Raw genomic sequence first — 18,254 nt, 5'->3', positions numbered from 1 at the left:
GAAATGGCGTTCTGCATTTAAGCCATGTGTGATTCGAGCAGAATTGCCGGGAACTCGACCTTGTGATGTTCGTTTGTGAGACGCTGAGGACCGCGCCTGGGTTTGACACATCGTGCCTGTGAAGGAGGACGGGTGGGGGACACATGCTGTCAGCACACATCAGAGGTGATTTGATTGTCTGAATGATTGTTAACAGTGGTTTGGTGTTTTGTTGCGCAGTATATGTGAATATTGATGAGAGTTGTGCAGCTTGCTTCTCGCAGCCGTGGCGTGCAGACAGATGATCCTCCACCTGTTGTGAGAAGCTGCTCATTTACATAAAGCTTAAATTCAGACCTGAATGTGTTGCTGATAGTGTGTGCCTTTGAAGGATATTAGTTGTAGCTGCTGACTTACCTCACCTTTTCTATCCTTTACAGAGTCGGTTTGTCGTGTCCACCTGGGGGGTGTTTGGCGGTGAACGTGGGTCCAGAGGCGCCGGGCTTCGATCCCTTTGGGCGCTGGAGAGCGCGCCGTCCTTCACTCCACCAGACAGACGCGCTTTATGTTTGTACACCGAGTATTGCACAAAAGGGGGAAAATAAATCGTTTTGTTATTGGAACCGCTTTCTGGTTATTTTAGCGCTGGGTTCAGTCAGACGCAGGTCCGCTCCTCAACCCGCGTCGACACATAACAGTAGTTCCCGGCCATTCTAAAATGGACCCAGCAGCAGAGGTGGTTCCATTTGCCGAAAGAGTTCAAGAACACTTGGAGAAAATATGGGAGTAATTACAGCATCTCGCAAACCAAATTAAACAAACAGACGCCTGCATTACGGAGCTTGCAGCGCAAGCCGTTCCGCTTCCTGCTGCTCCAGCTGCGGCACCATCGATACCGGTGCAGATAACTCCGTCACCCAGAGATTCGGCTTCCGAACCGATTATTTGTCATCCGGAGCCTTATGCGGGAGACGTTGAAGCCTGTGCTCCATTTTTGATGCAATGTTCTCTGGTTTTTGCTCAATGACCGGCTTCCTTCTCTTCTGATGGTAGCCGTGTCTCATATGTGACAAATTTGCTCCGAGGTGACGCCTTAGCTTGGGTCACTGCGTTGTGGAGTAATAACTCTCCATTGTTAGGATCCTTTAAGGATTTCTCCCGGGAGTTCCGATTGGTTTTTGACCATCCGGTGAAAACAAATACCGTTGCCCAACGGTTGCTGAATCTCAGGCAGGGGAGGCGGAGTGCGGCGGAGTATTCCGTGGATTTCCGAATTTTTTCTGCTCAGTCCGGTTGGAATGCCGCAGCTTTAAGAGGAGTGTTTGTGGATGGTTTAAATTATACATTAAAAGATGAGCTAGCAGTCCGTGACGAACCAAACGATTTAGATGAGCTAATATCTTTGGTGATTCGTCTAGAAGATCGGATAAAGGAGCGTGGACGCGAGAGAGGGCGGACATCAGAGCGGGTTTTTTGTCTCGGGGCTTTCCCCGACACAGATCTGGGCTGCCTCTTCTTCGCCCCACTGAGACTCCTCCGACGGGACCTCTGGCTCCTCTTGCCGGATGAGCCCATGCAGCTCGGACGAGCTGAAGCCGCTATATTGCCCCGTCACATAAGCGTCAAGAAAAATAGTGGTGACTTATCTCCAGGTGTTCTGGGACAGGCAAAATAATGCACATAAAAAAAAAAAAAAAAAAAAAAAAAAAAAAAAAAAAAAAAAAAAAAAAAAAAAAAAATTATTTGGGCTGTTTTGTTTTTTTTTTTTGAAAGGGGTTATAAATTGTTTGGGGATTCAGAGGCGGTTCTGGTGGAGTGAACGTCAGGCGGTTCGGAGCTCGGCTGGACTCAGTTGATTGTTAGTTTTTATTATTTGTACTTAGGTATTTTCTGTTTGGGTCTGGGGTCGTTTTGTTTTGTTATTTTTTATTTCCCTGCTTCCCTAACCCCAACCTCACTCGCCCTAAGACCGTTCGTCTTGTGGGTTGTGGGGTGGTGCAGGTTGGTCACGCTGAGCGTTCTCAGAAGACCTCTGCACCTGGGGGGGGGGGGGGGGGGGGGGGTTGTCAGGGGCGGTTTTTTTGGTTTGGTTAGGGCCCGGTTCCACTCCAGCCTCGGTGGGCCTTTGTACCGTTCATCATTGGTGTTGCCGGGGTGTGGTGCAGCAGGAACATGCCTCAGTCGGAGGGGTAGGCCGATCTGTTGCCGTTTGCCATTTCGGTAGTTCCACCCCTCCTGATAGGCTGGGGGTATGGTCGGGTTGGGGCACCAGATGTATTTTCCGGTTTTCCGCTGCGCCTTGGGGTTGGGGCCGGGTTAGTTTTTCCTGTTCACTTCCCCGGCTTGGTAATTTTGTTGCCGTTCGCCAAAATTGAGCCGACGGAGGGCTCTGGGAGTGATCTGGGGCCTTTCGGGGTGCTGGGGAAAGTAACAGGGTTTATCGGTTGTTTTATTTGCCCCCGGGGTTGTTTAATGTAGTCCACCGGGGGTTGGAATTTTGTGTTTCTTCTGTTTCCTTCCAGGTTCCACCTCCAGGGTTGATGGGACGGTCCTCTGGGGGGGAATTGGCTTGTGGGGCCGACTAGCCAAGTGTGGCCGGGTCTGGAGTTCCTGGTTTGTGGGGATGGTGCCTCCTGGGGTTTGATGGTACGGTCCTCTGGGGGGCGCTGTTGCCCCATGTGTACCTGGGGACTTCTGTGGGATTCCGGCTTTGGCTATTTCTCCTGGAACTGGCGGTGGGGGCCTTCTGGGAGGTGTTGGGCTCTGCGGGTCGTTCTGTGGGGGTTGTTTGTTGTTTTTCTTTGTGCATTTGTGTTTGTATTGTGTTTGTGGGGCTGTGTTGGGTTTTTGCATTTGGGAGTTTTTCTTTTCTTCCCGGGGTTAAATGGGGCGGTCCCCTGGGGAGGTTTTGGGTGGGTTTTGTGTTTTTCTTGTATGTTGGGTTGTACTTGGGACTGTTTTGGGGTTTTTGTTGATGCCAGCCGGCCTTCCGGCTGTGGTGCCCTGTTCTGCTGTCTGCGGTGGACCTTGGGAGCGTTACGCCGTCTGCTTCCTGACAAGGACCCCGGAAGGAGGTGCTGTTCTTGGACCTGGTCTGTTCAGTCGCCGGGAGGCTTCCCGTTAAAGGGGGGGGGGTACTGTTGTGTGTTGGGGGGGTTTGGCTGGACATTTTGGTGTTCTTTTCTTTTCTTTGCTCTCCAGGTGGTATGCAAACTGATTTATTGTCTGTGGAGAAGGTGCTGGCAGAAGAGTCCTTCACCCTCATCAACGTGATATGCAGCACCTGTGGATGATGCTCACGTGCAACCTTAAAGACTTTCAGCTGAAGCAGATAATGAAATGGCGTTCTGCATTTAAGCCATGTGTGATTCGAGCAGAATTGCCGGGAACTCGACCTTGTGATGTTCGTTTGTGTGACGCTGAGGACCGCGCCTGGGTTTGACACATCGTGCCTGTGAAGGAGGACGGGTGGGGGACACATGCTGTCAGCACACATCAGAGGTGATTTGATTGTCTGAATGATTGTTAACAGTGGTTTGGTGTTTTGTTGCACAGTATATGTGAATATTGATGAGAGTTGTGCAGCTTGCTTCTCGCGGCCGTGGCGTGCGGACAGATGATCCTCCACCTGTTGTGAGAAGCTGCTCATTTACATAAAGCTTAAATTCAGACCTGAATGTGTTGCTGATAGTGTGTGCCTTTGAAGGATATTAGTTGTAGCTGCTGACTTACCTCACCTTTTCTATCCTTCACAGAGTCGGTTTGTTGTGTCCACCTGGGGGATGTTTGGTGGTGAACGTGGGTCCAGAGGCGCCGAGCTTCGATCCCTTTGGGTGCTGGAGAGCGCGCCGTCCTTCACGCCACCAGACAGACGCGCTTTATGTTTGTACACCGAGTATTGCACAAAAGGGGGAAAATAAATTGTTTTGTTATTGGAACCACTTTCTGGTTATTTTAGCGCTGGGTTCAGTCAGACGCAGGTCCGCTCCTCAACCCGCGTCGACACATAACAGGTCCAGTGAAACATTGTCATCAGTTTGACCAGCTAATGCTTAACCAAGGCTTGTGTATCATATATCTCACACTGACTTTGAGGAACCTTGGGGTTATTTCTGATCCCACATTGTCCTTTGACCTACACATTAGATATATTTCGAGGACTGCTTTCTTCCACCAACAAAACATAGCTAAGATTTGTCCCATCCTGTCTATGACTGGTGCTGAGACTCTGATCCATGCATTTGTTTCTTCCAGATTGGACTACTGCAATCTTCTATTTTCTTGTTTACCTCAGTCCAGCATTAGGAGTCTCCAAATGGTTCAAAATGCTGCTGCAAGAGTTTTGACAGGAAGCAGAAAGTTTGACCACATTGCACATTGCACCCCAGGTCTTTCTGTAATACTGCCCCTTACAAAGTACAAATTCAAACTATACCGCACTTTTAAATTTAATCAAAGTCACAGTAAAAATATTCAGGCCTGGGCCCTGTAAGAACTTCTCTTACAGAAAGATCCGCTCTTACAGAACCCAGAACAATGGATACAAACAGTTTTTATACAGGATTACATAAGCGTAACAGAGGCAGACCTTATTTCGCAAAATCCTTCTCTTATTGGCACCCGTGGGCATTCAAGGGAGGTCCATCCCCCTGCCCCAGGCCCACGCAATAATGGAAGACACATGATTTATAACTGTAACCTAACTCAGTTTATCCTAAGTGGTAAAAACTGGTTAAAACCAGTTTTACATGCACATACCAAGAAAGAACAAAGGAACGTGAGAATAAGAATGAAACTAAAAGTATAACCCTAAATGAAATAACTACCTTTATACCAAAACAAGTACAGAAAACAAAGAAAACCATAATTGAACACAAATATATCTCACAGCACCCATTTTGGCATCTCTTCACTGGCTTCCTGTCTCTGTGAGGTTGGATTTTAAGGTTCTGTTACTAACTTATAAAATTATTCTCTGACTTTTTCCACTTTTTTTTATTCCAGACTTAAGATGCATCTGTTCTCCCTCTCCTATGGTTAGCACACTGGTATAGTATGGAACCATGCTAACTCAACTCAATTCAACTCAACTCAACTCAAACTTTATTTATAGAGCACATTTAAAGCAATTGGGGCTGACCAAACTGTTGTACACATTGAAAGAAAGATAATCAACAAAATGCAGCAATTACAATAAATAACTAAATAACATAACACAGTGCTATAAAATAGGATACAAAAAATAGAATAAAATTAATTAAAATTTAATAAAAATTTTGCCAGATTCCATGTAAACTTAATTAAAAACCAGGGAGAAGAAGTATGTCTTTGGGGAAGATTTAAAAACCTTAATCAGTCATGCAGAGCAGATGTGCCAGGGCAGGTTGCTCGAGAGCCTGCCCTGGCACTGCCACAAAGGTTCTGTCACCTTTGGTTTTTAGCCTCATTTTTGGGGTGACCAGTAGCAGTTGATTCACAGATCTCAATGCTGTGGCAGGGGCATAGACACGGAGGAGCTCAGTCAAGTACTGGGGGGCTAGGTCATTAACAGCTTTAAAAACAGGTCATAATATTTTAAAATCTATTCTAACAGCAACCGGGAGCCACTGCAGCGAAGCTGGGACAAGGGATATGTGGTCACGCTTGCGTTTGCCAGTGAGGAGACGGGCAGCTGCATTTTGTACCAGCTGCAGGCGGTGCAAGAGTGACTGGTCCAGGCCAAAATAGTGAGTGATAGTAATCCAGTCGTGTGTTAATAAAAGCATAGATTACAGTCTCAAGATCTTTACGTGGCAGGTACCCTTTACCTTTGATTACATCTGCAAATGAAAAAAGCTGTTTTTCACAACTGAACTAACTTGGTGATCAAATTTCAGCCTGAAGTTATTGCTATTGATATTCATCAAATATTACAAGTTTTTTCACTGATGACTGGATCTTTGGTGTAAGGGGGCCCAGAAAGCCAGCAGAAAAGTCTAATTGACCACATCCAAACATTATGATTTCGGTCTTGTTTTCATTTAAATTCAAAAAGTTTGTGGTCATACAAGCCTTCCTATCTCTTTAAATCATCTTAGTGGCAATGGAACAGGTCTTGTCCTCACTTCATCTAAATTCTGGGTTTGTTGCTGGGTCAGTTTGCTTGTGATCACCTTAGTATATTCTCTTTGCTTCCCTGTCGATTTATTGCTGGTGAATTCATACCTTAAGAGCAGTTTTTCCAGGCAACTGATTCTGCTCTTTTTCCTCTCTGTCCGAGGCACTGACAACACCAATGACTGATCCTGGTGCAGCACCACCAATGCACTGACTGGACTGACTTTGAGATGCCACACCTGTCCCACCACTGGCTGGAAGTCCAGGCCTGCAGCCTACCAGTGCTGGACATTATATATTAGAGAGCTGACATGGACTCTACTGTATTTTCAATTAAGGGCTCTGTTTGTAGAATCTGTAAAAACCTTGTAACTGTTAGACTGGCCAAAGCAGTAGGTCACCCCTCTGGGTCTGGTCTGCTAGAGGTTTCTTCCTCATTATCACCACAGGGAGTTTTTCCCTGCCACTGTCGCCTATGCTTGTACAGGGGGGTTGGTAAGTTTAGACCTTAAGCCCCTTTTATATCGGCAAAAATGTAGAGTTGCATTGTGTTGCATAGACAAACAGGCTGTGTGGGGTTAGGGTTACCTGATGTATGTGGGCGTATGTGTGACATTTTGACTATAAAAGCAGATACATCTTCAAGTCAAGAAGACAAACATCACAATGGCGGGGGACGCTGTTTGACACCTGAGGTTCCGCAATAGCAGGAACAAAACATTCATTTTAAAGCACACTTTTACTTTTAAACCAGCCTCCAACATGTTTTTTTAGTGGTACACTGTTAATTTTTGGGCCGCTTGATTCATTTGTGGGCGACAAACTTCTTTGGCGACTTCTGGAACAGGCCACGGCCGCCACCTCGAGCCTTGCTAGTTAGCATCAGTAGCGGCTGTAGCCACAACCACACTCAACCCCGGGCCAGGAACGGTATTTGGCCTACACCTTCGGGCTGGCTCGCTGACCCCCACACTGTGGCACCGGGACTAATTATTGTCATGGACACGGGTGAGCATAAAGTGACTTTTCCAAACTTCTGAAGTGTTAAGGCTAACCATTAGCCCCGTTCAGCTGCGGCTACAACAGTGATGTCACCGTGTGCGCCAGCTATCTCTCTGTCAGATTTGTTTTGTTTTGGACTACTTTACTCGCTAAAAGCTCCTCTTTGTGCAAAATGGATAAGAGGGAAACGAAGGGTCGACCTAAACGTGTTGCTACCGAGGCGGGTGTAGGAGCTGGTGTTCCACGTCAGGACGAGGCTCTGGTGGAGAGTGACGAACAGCGCTCGGACACACCGCTCAGTGTGGCAACATTTACCAAGGTGCTAGAGGGCTTGAAGCAGGATATTTGTATGACGTTTGACTCCAAGATTGATTCCCTTACCCTCACACTAAGGTCGGAAATATCATCTGTGAAAACTGAGCTGAAGGCCAATGTAAACACCATCCAGGCCCTTGTTGATGCTCAGGGGACCACCATCAAGGAGCTGGAAATTTCTGCCACCTCTTACAGTGATGATCTGACCTCTCTTCAGGCCTCTGTGTCTGGTTTGGCAGAGAAGGTCAAATATCTACAGGTTAAATGTGAGGATCTTGAGGGAAGATCAAGACGCAACAACCTTCGCCTTATCGGGCTGGCTGAGGGGGTTGAGCTGCCCAATTCCAGAGAGTTTGTCTCCCAACTTCTGCGGTACCTCTTGAGATTGGAGGATGCACCACTGTTGGATTGAGCTCACAGATCTAACAGGGAAAAGCCTAAAGCAGGGGCCCCACCACGACCGATCATCAGAGTGCACTATTTTCATGTAAAGGAGCAAATACTGCATTGTGCGGGAGCTGCTGCACCTCTTCTCTATCAAGGTAAGAAGATCTCCATTTTTCCTTACTTCACGTCATCAGTAGCCAAAAAACGCTCACAGTTTGCTAATGCTAAACATCTCCTACACTCATGTCCTGACATTAAGTTCAGCTTATTCTACCCTGCGGAGCTAAGGATCACACTACCGGATGGAGCTGTTAGCAAGTTTTCTGACCCCAAGGCTGCTACAGATTTAATTCGTAAGACACGGGGGACCACGACTTCTTCAGATTTGTAGCTTTAAATTGATTGGAGGCTGATGGGACTCTTGTTCATTATTTTTTAACCCATATTGGTAAAAATTTATTTTATTGAAAATCCTGTGTTAAGTTCCCTATCAATGTAGGGTGTGCTTTAGCTACTACATTTTGTTTTACTCAGTTTTTGTATTACTATCTTTATTTCAAATTTTATATTATCATCATTCTTACTATTATTCTTTTTAGTTCTACCTAGCTATTTTTAATACTATATATACTTGGAAAAAATCTTTGAGTTTAGTTTTTATATATATATATATATATATATATATATATATATATATATATATATATATATTTCATTCATTTAAAAGAAAAAAAAAAACAGAATAGCAGAAATAACAAAACTTTACAAACCCTTGAATGAAAAGGAGCAGATTGGAAGAATAAGTCTTATATTTTCTGCCCCTTTTTTACAATACAATCTTACAATATCAAGCATCATTAATCAACATAATTAACAGATTACATTTCTATGACTGTCACATGCCACCGACTTATTTCATAATTTTAACCATTATTTATAAGATTACATCCCTAACAGATTACATTTTAAACTTCAAACATTCTAAACATTATTAACAGATTGTTATGTGTCGGACGCGGTCGGAGCACCGACCCATTTGACAGGACCCAGCATAAAATAAGCAGAGCACGGTTCAAAGGATAACACATTTTAATGAAAGTGAGTGCAATGATAAACAATTAAAAAGTCTGCGGTCTGGTAAGGTGAAAACACGGCACGCTCTCAGCAGCGTAAACGGTCCGGAGCCACAGCAGTTCGGACCCAGGGACCCCGCCGACACCCCCCAGGTGGCCGCGACAAACCGTGTCTGTGAAGAAAGAAAACATGAGGTGAGTCCAACACTCTCCACCCAGAGAGACACAGCTCAAAAGGTGCACACAATCAGCAAACACTTCCTGGCTTAAATATATATATCAGCTTCTCACCCTGCAGGCACGGAACAACTCAGTTCAAATCTCCACTGCAGCAGAAGCTGATTAGACAATTAGCATAACGTGACAGCTCAATAACACAAGGTGTGAGGGACACCAAATCCACTGTCATTACTTCATAAAAGTCACCAAAACCAAATTACCTCAGGAAGTGTGCTGAAGAGCGTGAGACCTCACCCAATCCTCCTTCACAGACTGTGGCGTCAAACCTGGAGTGGTCTCTGCATCCGTGATGGTGAGATTGTTCTCCTGACGTTGATCTCACACGTCTGCTCACAAGGTCGAGTCTCTGGCAATCGCACACTGTGCATTCAAGGTTTAAATGCAGCAATCTCTGATCAAGACAGATACACCACAGCTGTGAGTCCTGATGACCTGAACGTGAAAACAAGCCTCAGGTGTTCAGGGTGAGGTCCTAATGCTCAGCCACTCAGTCCTGAATGCATACCACCTGGTGGGAAAAAACAGAAACCAAGCCAGCCAAACACCCCAGCACACAACACAGATTTTTGGCTTTGTCACAGCCCACTGACTTATTTAATAGTTTCATACTTATGAAATACATCTAGTTTAATACGTTTTTTTTTAATAATTTAAGCGACCTTGATTCTTTGATTTCTTTGTTCAGGTTGTTCCATAATTTTACACCATTCACTGCAATACTCCGTTCCTTTATCTTGGTTCTGAATCTTGGTTTTTTAAAGACTTCTATGCCTTTCAAATTATAACTACTTACTCTTTAAGTACCCTATACTTAATGAACAATGGACTAGAATGGTCTCTAAAACGACTGTTGCTAATCACTTTTAAAGGTCTTTTCTGCAAAATAATTAAAGGTTGCGTATAAGTTGTACATGTTGATCCCCAGATTTCTACACAATAAGTCAAATATGGAACAATCAATGAATTGTACAATGTTAATATTTAACTTTATGCAAAACAGCAATAGCTTTCGCTATTTTTCCTTTTATGTAATTTATGTGTGACTTCCATGTAAAATCTTCAATCATAACTCCTAAAACTTTCATTTCTTTTACCCTTTGAATGTCCATTCCATCTGTTTTTAATGACACATCTTTTTTTTTTTTACTCTGTCATTAAACAATATGAAATTTGTTTTATTAAGATTAAGTGACAATCTGTTTATATCAAACCAATATTTAACTTTTTTCAACTCTGTATTTATCACTTGTGCTACTTCTTGTATATCTGATCCAGAGTAAAATAATGTTGTATCGTCAGCAAATAAAATGCTACCAAGTACATTAGATACATTCACAAAATCATTGATATACAAAATAAACAGTTTGAGTCCAAGTACAGACCCTTGTGGTACTCCACACATAATGTTACACAATTCTGATTTAGTATTATTTATCTGAACAAACTCTTTTCTATTTTCTAAGTAGCTTTTTACCCACTGATGTGCAATCCCTCTTCCATATTGTTGTAACTTGTGAAGCAATCTTGAATGATCGATAACATCAAAAGCTTTTTTCAGGTCAATAACAACAAAATAATCCTTATTATCTATTGCTGTTGATATTTTCTCTGTTAATTCCATAATTGCCATAGCTGTCGAATGTTTTGTTCTGAATCCATACTGAGCATTATTTAAAATATGATGTTTCTCAATGAATTTATCCAACCTTGTCACAAAAACTTTTTCCATAATTTTAGAAAACTGTGGAAGCAATGACACTGGCCTGTAATTTGAAACGTTATGTTTGTCTCCATTTTTATATATAATGGGACTACCTTGGCAATTTTCATTTCGTCTGGGAAAATTCCTGTTGACAGAGACAGATTACAAATGTAAGTGAAAGGTTCAATAACTATTATACTCTATTTCTGTATACTTTTTCTATTATACTTTTTACAGTCATCATGTCTAAATCTTCATAGTCAGTTGATCTTTTGCTTACACAGTTTTTTACAATATTCCTTATTTCATCTTTTTCTACATTGTCAAGGAAAATACTATTGACCATATTTACGATTGTATTTAATTTATCTTCTACTATTGGTTTATTTCCCATCAGACTTGATCCCACCTTTGAAAAATAATCATTAAACTCATTTACAACTTCTTTTATGTCATATATCTCTTTATTTTCCTTGACAAGGTAATTTGGAAAAGTTGATTTCACTCCATCACTCCTTTTTTTGTTTCCTAATTATTGTCAATAGTTTAATTTTATATTTTTTGTATCTGTGTTCTGTTTCCTTTGTTTGCATTTTTAAAAAGCACCTATATAAATAGTTTTTCTTTACACAGGCGTTTAACAGTTTAACAATAACAGTTCAGTTATTAGTTTTTATTAGGGGGAAGAGGAGACAAATTTGCATATTTATTTTTTGTTGTTGTTGTTATTTCTCCTTTTTTAATTATCTTTTTTATTTATCTATCTTTAAAATCATTTTATTTTGTTATTATTATTTATTATTATTACTATTTTCTAATTTTATTTATTTATTTATTTATTTATAAAAAAAAAAAATTCTCTTTTCCCTCTCCCTCTCTGTCTTCAAATTCCTTTTTCTGCCTTGTTGTTTTATTTGTTCTTGGTTATTATTATTCTTTGGTAAATTTCCATATGCTTAACTGTGGAAAAAATATATACATATTTTGTTCCTGCTTGATGGAAGCCTGAGTTCTGCTGGGTCACTGGATGAGTGGAAGGAGGTACCTAGTGAATAGCAAAAGGGGGTGTGCGCGCATCTTGTTTGGGAAGATGCTTCAGCAATTAGGGGTAAGTTTGATTGTTCTTCTTTTGCACTGTTTTGGCACAGGTTTTTTTGGTCTTCAAGTGCTTGCAATGGGTCATTCCTTTTTTAAATTTTTACTTTATTTTATTTATTTATTTGGTGTTTGTTAAATAATGTCACAATCCAATAAGGGTAATGTACTGAAGGGTCAAATTCTCAGGTTTTGTAGCTGGAAATGTAAAGGATTAAATCAACCTATTAAAAGGAGTAAAGTGCTCCATCATTTACAGCATTTAGGCGTTCAAACAGCTCTCTTACAGGAAACTCACTTGAAAATCTCAGATCATTCTAGACTTCGGAAGGGCTGGGTGGGTCAGTTGTATCATTCAACTTTTCAAAGTAAGGCCCGGGGTGCTGCCATTCTGATTCACAAATCTGTGCCATTTGTTTGTTGTTGTCATTGCTGATCCTAATGGTAGATACATTATTGTTAGTGGAAGTATCTTTGATACCAAATTAATTTTGGCTAATGTGTATGTGCCCAATTGGGATGATTGTAATTTTTTTAGTTTTTTTTTTTTTTCACAAAAATTCCAGATTTATCCTCATATTTTTTGGTTTTGGGTGGTGATCTCAACTGTTGGTTGAGTCAGCTGGATCGATCATCAAATAATTCTATCAGACAATCGCATTCTTCCAAAGTTGTAAATAATTTTCTCAAGGAATTCTCAGTTGTTGATGCCTGGCGTTCTCTTAATCCTGCTCGGAGAGAATACAGTTTTTTCTCCCCAGTTCATCATACATACACACGTATTGATTACAAGTGCTTTCTCCTGGACAGTCGGCTTATATCTCAAATCCGTGCTTGTTCTCATAATGCTATTGTCATTTCAGATCATGCCCCGTGACATTGGACTTGGTAGTGGGCGGTGGCGCTTTCTCTTTTGTCCCGTGGCGCATGAATACGCGCCTGTTGTCTGATGATAAGTTTGCTGACTTTGTGGTGTCAAAAATTGATATATTTGTTGCCACAAATGATATACCCGGTACATCGCCTTCCCTTCAGTGGGAGGCATTTAAGGCTTTTATATGGGGGCATATTATTTCTTACAGTAGTTTTGATGTGAAGCAAAGAAAGGCAAAGTTATCAGAACTTACAACTCAAATTCGTCAGTTGGATGAATTGTATGCCGCCTTTCCTTTACCCAAAGTTTATAATGATTGTCTTTCCAGGCAGAATTTGATCGCTTATTGTCAGTCCAGGCTGAGGAGATGTTGAAGGCACAACACGCCCAATACAAGTACGGTGACAAGGCCAGTAAACTACTCTCTTATCAGCTCCGTTGCGTGTCGACAGCACATCTTATTCCACAGATCCAAACCCCTGGTGGTGTTTCATCTGACCCTCAAATAATTAACGATCAGTTTCGAAACTTCTATTCTTCACTTTATATCTCTGAATGTCCTTTTAGTATTCTGTCTTTGGACTCATTCTTTGACAACCTTGTCTGTCCTGTATTGGATAGAGCACAGAGTCTTAAGTTGGAGGAGCCTATTGGTGTCGGGGAGGTTCTTCATGCTATTAATAGTATGCAAAGTTCTAAATGTCCTGGACAGGATGGATTCCCTGTTGAATTTTATAGAAAGTTTATTCTTAAATTGGCCCCACTCCTTTTGAAGATGTTTAATCACTCATTTGAATCTGGATCTCTTCCTGCCTCTTTATTACAGGCCTCCATATCCCTAATCCTGAAGAAGGATAAGGACCCACTGTCCTGTGGCTCCTATCGCCCGATTTCACTTTAAACATACACTATAAAATTCTTGCAAAAATTTTGGCCCTTCGTCTAGAAACCGTATTGCCATCAGTAATCAGTCCTGACCAGACTGGATTTATTAAGGGTAGATATGCCTTCTCTAAACTTAGACGCTTGTTTAATATACTTTACAACCCTACAGACTCTGCTGAAGCCGAATTTGCACTTAGTTTGGATGCTGAGAGGGCGTTTGACAGGGTCGAGTGGGGTTACCTTTTCTATGTGCTTGAAAGATTCGGATTTGGTCATAAGTTTGTCTCATGGATAAACCTTTTATACACTACCCCACTTGCCTCTGTCAAAACAAATTCTATTTATTCAAAATTTTTTCCTCTTTTTAGAGGCACTAGACAGGGCTGCCCTATGTCTCCATTACTTTTTGCGATTGCCATAGAACCATTGGCCATCTCACTTAGATCTAATGCACATATCACTGGAGTCACAAGACTTGGCCTTGAATAAAAGGTTTCCCTGTACGCTGACAATTTGCTTCTCTACATTTCAAAACCAGCTTCTTCAATTCCCACTGTTCTCTCAATTCTTGACCAGTTTAGCCATATTTCTGGCTATAAATTAAACCTAGGCAAAAGCAAAATCTTTCCCTTGAATTCTGCGGCTCGAAATTATTCATTGGCTTCCCTTCCGTTTCGGGTTGCACTTGAAGGTTTTACATATTTAGGGGTGAAAGTTAAAAGTAAATTTTGTGACCTTTTCAAGTTTAATTTTGAGCCTCTTGTGGATAGGGTTAGGCAGGATTTAGACAGATGGTCCTTACTTCATCTGTCTGTTTCTGGAAGAATTAATACAGTTAAAATGAACATGCTTCCGAAGTTTTCTTTTCTCTTCCAATGTGTCCCTGTTTATATCCCTGTCTCTTTCTTTAGTAAACTGGACCAAATTATTACCAGCTTTATTTGGGATCATAAACCATCTAGGATCCATAAATCATATCTACAGAGACCAAAAAATGTTGGTGGAATGGCATTACCAAATTTCATGTTTTACTATTGGGCCTCTAATATCCGTATTCTTACATACTGGCTTAAGTCAGATGACTTGGACAATACCCCAGCTTGGCTTAGCTTGGAAACCTCATTGTGTGTGCGATCATCCTTATCAGCTCTGGTTTATGCTCTGAAATCGTTACCAGCCACTGAAATCTCTAATAATAAAATCATAGGAATGACTTTGAAGGTTTGGTTTCAGCTTCGGCGCTACTTTAAATTTAACTTCTTTTCTTTGCAATCCCCTATTTTTAAAAACCCTTTATTTTGGCCCTCCCTGATTGATTCTGCATTTTCCCTCTGGTTTTCTCTTGGTATTAAATCATTCAACGATCTCTATTTTGAGGGTACTTTCGCATCTTTTGATCAGCTTTCTTTGAAATTTGATCTCCCAAAAAGCCACTTTTTCTGCTATTTACAAGTTCGAAGCTATGTTAAAGAGAAAACTACTTTGTTTCCATTAAACCTCCTGCCCAGGATTTTGAGAATCTTATGCTGCCTCCCCCATCATGAAAGGGTCTTATAGCATGCCTATATGAGAGATTGTGTTCTTTCCGCGAATCTCATATTTTAATTATCAAAGCGGCATGGGAGGAAGACTTGGGCTTTGCTATCCAGGATGATTTATGGGAAAAAATTCTCCATCGGGTACATGGTTCTTCACTGTGTGCCAGGCATGGATTAATTCAATGTAAGATAGTGCATCACACTCACTGGACTAAGGCTAGATGCTCTAGTGTATATCCTAATGTTAGTCCAGATTGTGACCGTTGTCACCAAACGCCTACATCACTAATCCATATGTTCTGGTCATGCCTATCACTTCAACAATATTGGACCAAAATTTTTGCAACATTGTCAGAAGTTGTCCAGCTGACCATCCAACCTGATCCTTTAACAGCACTGTTTGGGGTTTTCCCTGACAGAGTCGCCATACCAAAACTTAAAGCTGATCTTGTCGCATTCCTCACTTTGTTGGCAAGACGTAGGATGTTGTTGTGTTGGAAATCAGCCTCTCCTCCATCATTTGAAATTTGGATCAATGACTCTTTATATTTCAGCAAACTCGAAAAAATTTAATTTACCTTATGTGGATCCACCTCAAAATTTATTAAGATCTGGCAACCTTTTTTTGATCATATTCGGACATTGAAGACCCGGAAGGTACCCACGTAACCGTAACAGAATTTCAGCTATAATCACATATTTTATGCTTGACCCTTGTATTATTGCCCTTTATATTATCTGGATTAACTCAACTTTAATTATTTAGTCATATTTAGCTTAGTACTTACTGGCCCTTTTATCTCAGTAGTTTTTCTTTTTGTCTTTGCACAATGAAGACCCCCTCTTTTTATTTTTTTTTTAATTTTTCTTTTGTCTCTTTTTTTAATATATATATATATATATATATATATATATATATATATATATATTATTATTATTATTATTATTATTATTATTATTATTTTTTTTTTTTTTTTTTTAAGCTGCCTACATTGCACATCTTAATACTTTTGTTAAGATGGGACTTCTTTCTTCAGATTGTACCTTTTGTAGCTGTTTTTTATTTCAGTATTTTTTTTACTGAGGCGTGATTGTGCTGTGCACTGTGGAAAGTTGGTTCTGTTCTGTTCTTTAAAAAAAATGCATGTATATTTTGTATACCTGTATTCTGTGTTATTGGTGTAAAAATCCAATAAAAATATTTAGGAAAAAAAAAATCCAAAACGGAAAAAAAAAAAATCACAATGGCAGCAAGACGGTCAAGCAAGAAATACCCAGAAGCGCAAGCGCACTGAACAGAAGTCCCAGAAAAGAGAAGAGAAGGCCCAGAAAAGCAAGGACGCAAGTGAAAACTCCAAGGTGTTTATACATTTTGCTTTTATATTGTAGCATTGTCTGTGTTCACGTCTTTCTGTTTATGGTTTTATTTATATATGCTCCTAAATGCAAAACAATTCTTCCCTTTTGGGCAATAGAGGTTTCATCTTATCTCATGTTATCTTTAGGCAAGACCTTGTGAGACAGCGAGAGATGGAACTGTTTGGGTTCAGAGACAAATTGAGGACTTCAGCACCGTTCAGCCAACGCAGACAACCCAGACATCAGTCAGCAATGCAGGATCGATGGAGATTGAAAGACACAAAGTGATTAGTCGCTTGCAAAGCTTCCTTTGTCTATTTGACATCAGCATGCTGAGGACCATCATTGACTGCACAGTACACAAAGCCCGCAAAACAAACCCTGACTGGAGCACCAGTGTCTATGAGCTGATGGCATTCATCACTGTCTTATTCTTCAGAGGAGCGATTGTCAGAACCGGTGCCATGCGTGACTGCTGGACTAAATGCTTCGGCATTCCGGAAATCATGTCCACAATGTCCCGAGACCGATATGAAGAGTTGATGTGCTATTTACGCTTCGATATCAAGGACACCCGTTTGGAACACATGCAGACGGACAAATTTCAGACATTTGGGGGTGCTTTGTTCAGAACTGTGTGCTGTCGTACAACCCAGGGCAACACATAACAGTTGATGAACAGTTATTTCCAACAAAGGTCCAATGTTCTTTTTCTGCAATACATTGCATCTAAGGTTTGGAATAAAGTTTTGGATTGCAGCAGACTTGGACACTAAGTACATGTGCAATGCCATTCCTTACTTAGGAAAAGACCCCAGCCGTGCCATAGGAAAGCGACTTGCAGACAATGTTGTGACAAGGCTTATGGAACCCTTTTTGGACAGAGGCAGAACTGTCACTATGGGCAATTTTTTCACATTGTTGTGTCTGGCAAACAGGCTTCTACAACGCAACACAACTCTCCTTGGCACAATCAACAAAATTTGACGGGAAGTTCCAGAGCAGGTAAAACACCAGTGAATGTGAGGAGTTTTCAACACAGGTGTTCACTTCTGGCAGTGCCCTGCTAACAGTTTATGCAGCTAAAAAGAAGAAAAATGTGTGTGTTCTCAGCACACTGTATAAGAAAGTGGAGCTTGAAGAAGATTTGCGGCGAAAAATCTTCTGTTGACTGTGCTCACAAATTGTTTATCAGTGCGATTTCTCTTGAATATTTTTATGTGTGAAATAAATGTTGTTTTTCACTGAAGTCCTTTGTTTGGTCTATCCTTCAATTTAGGCCAGGGATGCCCAGCCATGGTCCTCAAGACCTGTTTTCCTACATGTCTCCCTCTTTCAACACAGTCTGAGTGGGGCAAGGGAGCAGGTACTGATCTAATTTGCAACTCAAAGGAACCAGTCAATATGGTGATCACCGCAACACTAATTTGAGAGGGTGATGAGGGCCTTGCAGAGGTGGCAGAAAATTCCAGGCGTTCTAGTGTTAATGGGAGAGGAGCCCAGCATGGCAGTACCTGTTGCTCATTGAGCAGAGGAAGAATGATACATGCTTCATGTCAATCTCCAAAAGTCTCCAGTAACACCAGGTCAAGTTGCTACATTTGTCATTAGTCGCTTTTTTAGAAAGTTATTTTCATTTGAACTACCATTTATTTTTAAAGAAATATCACTTAATTGTACAGGAAAAACGGTGGAATTTAACAAACGCA

The 18,254-nt window shown here is 41.3% G+C and overlaps 2 long non-coding RNA genes across 2 annotated transcripts; one reads left to right on the top strand and one right to left on the bottom strand.

Moving 5' to 3' along the window:
• Positions 1–5,419: 5,419 nt before the first annotated feature.
• LOC117516475 lies at positions 5,420–16,888 on the top strand. Its single transcript, XR_004562423.1, has 3 exons — positions 5,420–5,519; positions 15,663–15,664; positions 16,874–16,888. It is a non-coding gene; the product is annotated as an uncharacterized LOC117516475 (long non-coding RNA).
• LOC117516476 lies at positions 8,852–9,326 on the bottom strand. The gene is made up of 2 exons (XR_004562424.1): positions 9,293–9,326; positions 8,852–9,025 (listed from the first exon to the last, which is right to left on the bottom strand). It is a non-coding gene; the product is annotated as an uncharacterized LOC117516476 (long non-coding RNA).
• Positions 16,889–18,254: the final 1,366 nt, after the last annotated feature.

The sequence above is a fragment of the Thalassophryne amazonica genome, chromosome 9 (genome assembly GCF_902500255.1).
Source record: "Thalassophryne amazonica chromosome 9, fThaAma1.1, whole genome shotgun sequence".
Lineage (NCBI taxonomy): Eukaryota > Metazoa > Chordata > Actinopteri > Batrachoidiformes > Batrachoididae > Thalassophryne > Thalassophryne amazonica.
The sequence above is the reverse complement of the archived record's forward strand: the minus strand, read 5'-3'. Positions and strand labels throughout refer to the sequence as shown.